Raw genomic sequence first — 4,200 nt, 5'->3', positions numbered from 1 at the left:
AATAGCTGGACTTATGGGACAATGTTAAACTGAGAATACCTCCTCTGCCCCGGATGACATAAGCAGTTGAAGAAAACCAGTCCAGAGTTCATGGGTTTATTGATAGGAAGCTTTTCTATACCTCATTATGTGTAGATATTTGACACTCAGAGAGAGTGCGTATTGGAAACTGACTTCATGCAGAGACATGGATGCAAAGTTAGGACAGCTTTGAAAAGCTTCACATTCTATGACCAGGAAATCCCAGTCGACTACATGACAATTACTAGAACTGTGGTTGAACTTTCTGTGGTAATAAGAAAAGCAGTCACTATACCACCAAAAAAGTGAAATACTTATACTAGTACTTGTTAAAATTGAATTTACATCTAATGACTGGACCATAATAGATCTATGCACTACAGCATGTCCTGGTGGATTAATTTGTTGGTAGAAACATCGTGGATCTGAAGAATAAAGCTGTAATTATTAAAGCCACGAACACAACAAACCATAATATTTCAGTCAAATTGAAGAATGTGAGGCTTACAGGTATTACACATCAAAGAAAATCAGAAATAGTCACTTTTGAAGAACTAAGCAGTATTGGCAGTTATATAACATAACCATGGAACATCAACACACTTTTATCAGTGAACCTCATAATTTAGGTTGATTTTAGATTGGTTGTTGCTAAACACAAAACTACATATGGGGCTATATGTATTGAAATCCAATTTTTAGCATCGTAAACCTGCAGACTTATAACTGAGCCACTGAGGAGGCCATATTTTAGTGCAAACGACTAAAATATCTCACAAGCTTGATAGTGGAGATGCAGCCTCAAAATATTTGTGTTAGCCAGACGACTTCTCCTTGTAAAACAGGTCGAGGTATTCAAAGTAATAGAAGCCATGAAGGAACTGGGAATGATAGAACTGAGTACTAGTCGTTAGGCATCATCTATTGTACTTGGGATCCATAATGTTCTGCATGGACTAATGGAAAGTAAATGAAGGTATAAATGAGGATGCCTATTCACTGCCAAGGATTGATTCTAATTTGGATGCTCTATCTAGATGGAAATGATTTTTAACATTAGATCTGAATATTGGATATTGGCAAGTGTAAGTTGACAAAGTAAGTAAGTGGATTGTGATAATCTGTTATGTTACGATTTTGGTTATATAATGTTTCTGAAAATTCCAATTCTGAAATACCTTGAAATGTCGTAGTCTTATATTTAAATGGCATAATCATACACGAGAATTCCTTTAATAATGCTTATGAAGAGCTAAGAAAGTTTCTGGTTGGTTGAGGAAAGAAAACCTTAAATTGAATTTCAAAAACTGTGAATTATTTCATTAACAGACGAGTTCCAGGGGCATGTATCCCACAGAAAGAGACTTTCTACAGATCCATCAAAGAATGATTCTGTCCAGAATTGACCAATACCACAGAACTTGTGTGAAGCAAGAAGATTTCTTGGACTGTGCTCTTACTATTGCCATTTTGTAAAATCATTTTCTGACATGGTTCCTCCTCTACACAAATTATTTGAAAAGCCAAATACGTTTTGTTGGACCACTAATTGTGAACAAGCATTCCGAACTGACCACACAGCATTGAAGTGGCTGGTGAATTTTTTAACCCAGAAAGCTAGATATCAAGATGGGTTCAAAAACTCCACGAGTACAACTTTAACATCATGTATCACCCTGGCTGGATCCATGAAATACTGAAGCGTTATCACAAAAAAATATACGTGCATTAGGGGTAAACACTATAGAAAGATGGAAGCACAAGATAGTAACGATGACCAACCTTAAGTATAACAAAGTGTAGTCCAAGATATGGCATTCATAAATGATGATGAAAAAGTAGCGTGTCCAACACTTATCTGAAAGATGCTCAGGTAAGAGACAGGAGTTTAAAATAGATTATTCAGTGGTTCAAGAATAGTTCAGAAAGACATTCGAGACAAATGGTAACTCCAAACAGCCTGAATACAAAGACGTACTGGGCACAATGAGATTCCTTATGTTTAAAGAGGGTTTATTATGTTAAAAATGAGAAGATATCAGTGGATAGAAACAACGACTACAGTTGATAACTTCCCAGTTTTTGAATTCTATATCACTCCATCATCTTCACAACCTTCAAATGGCTGGTCATTTGAGTGTAAAAAGTCTCTGGAGCAAGTAAGTGAACATTTGTACTGCGTTTGGTATTGGGACTCTGGGGAGAATCGATGTAAAACATGCTGTGAGCAAAAACGTCCATGACAGAAACAGAATAGACAACTCTAGTAGTATTGAAGTTGTGTATGCTGTTGTAATTATAACTGTATTTTATATATCAAGTGAATACACGGGGTCTTTATGACCTTATGATGTATTGTATTACGACATGCTGTTGTAATTATAACTAGTATTTTATATAACAAGTGAATACACGGGGTCTTTATGACCTTATGATGTATTGAAGTTTGGCATGCTGTTGTAATCAGGAAGCAAAAACTCAACAAACTTATCTCAACATTTGGTGTGCCTGTGGAACTTCACTCAAATCAGGAACAAAATTTGAATCAGGCTTGTTTTCAGAAATGTGTCACATCCTTGGGATTAAAAATATCAGGACAATAACCATTCATTCACCTTCTGACAACAAGGTGGGGATAAAACTGCACACTGTTCAATAAATTAGCCATGTATGTGGATCTGAAAACATAGGATCAACATCTTCCATTGTTACTTATGAGTTACTGAACGACAGTATAAGTATGATAAACAAATTGAAACTGCAGAAATTGTAGACATTTTATATGAGACAAACGTTGGCAATAACCAAAGAAACAATGTACTGAGTATGAGAGTACTCCATCTGCAACAAACGAAATAAGAAGTGTATTGTTTAAAGCAAGCAGCCACGAGTCAGTGGATTCATTAGACGAAGCATTGCAACATCTGAGAATGGTACTATATTAGGAAACGCAGACTAGATTTAAACAGTTTCATGGTATATGACCAGGAAATCCCTTTAAACTACATGATAATTACACCACCAGAGGTCGGACTGCCATGAAAACAAGATGGAAGCACAAGATAACGAAGGCATCCAACCTCAAGAGCACCAGAAAATAATTCAGAAAAAAGGTCCCCCATTTATGAAGATTGTCTTTGGAAACATGTCAGCGGAAGACTGACCAATTAATTAGCTACAGAGACGATTTCGCTAGAAGCAAGACAGTCTACTGAAAAGCCCGATGATTCTGTCGAAATATCTTCCAGAGATAGAGAATCTACTTGAAGAGAATCTCCAAACTGAGAACATGGAAAATTATGATAAAGACATCACCCTGCTATGTATCATAGGCGTAAAGAAAGAAAAACAACAACAAAATAAACAAAACGATTTGTTGACTGGACAGTTTAAGGAGGGAAACTGAGCAGTGAAAGAAGATTTTGTTTGTTAATCAAAATTGTGGTTTTACTTTAAACGTTACGTATATAAGTAATGATTTATTGTATTGCTGAGATTTAAGAACATTAATCTCGTTAATTTTCAAGAATGGCTTTATTATTATTAATTGTGGAAGTTTAAAATTCATGCACCATTGTTTTCTTTGTGTAATATGATTGTTTATGGTAATTCACAAACCAGACAGGGAGCAGTGTTGAAGACTATGTTTTAATAATTTAGACATTTGTATTATTGTTTGTCTAGAGGGAGTTTTCACGTCACACTATCGGCGTGGCTAAATGAGTATAATATTCTTGAAAGTTAAAGAGACAGTTGGATTCATATAAAAAGCGAATTACGCTAGTCTATTTGATTGATTATTAGTCAGTTTATCTCTTACTGTTAGTCTGTTAGTTCAGTTTTGTAATTATTGAATATATGTTTCAACGAAGTACCAGAGATACGGAAAGTGTCGTACCTACCAGAGAAATTAGTAATTGAAATTGTTGGGTTGCCTTCTAGTGTGTTCTCAAGCCTTTAAAGAGATATAAGTAAAGCCATCGCGTAAAACTTGTAGTCGAAGAAACAAAAGCTTTCATCATAATTAAGTGGACTGGACTTTGCATTATTTTTATCGCATAATCCAAAATAATCCGTCCAACAAAACTTAAATTAGATGCGTGTTTTAGTGGTTTTGAAGTTGTTAAGAGTTTTAGAGAGCCATTTTCGAGATGTTTAATTGACTATTAAAGACTTTTA

This window comes from Limulus polyphemus, unplaced genomic scaffold (genome assembly GCF_000517525.1).
Source record: "Limulus polyphemus unplaced genomic scaffold, Limulus_polyphemus-2.1.2 Scaffold6412, whole genome shotgun sequence".
Lineage (NCBI taxonomy): Eukaryota > Metazoa > Arthropoda > Merostomata > Xiphosura > Limulidae > Limulus > Limulus polyphemus.
Note: the sequence above shows the minus strand (reverse complement) of the source record.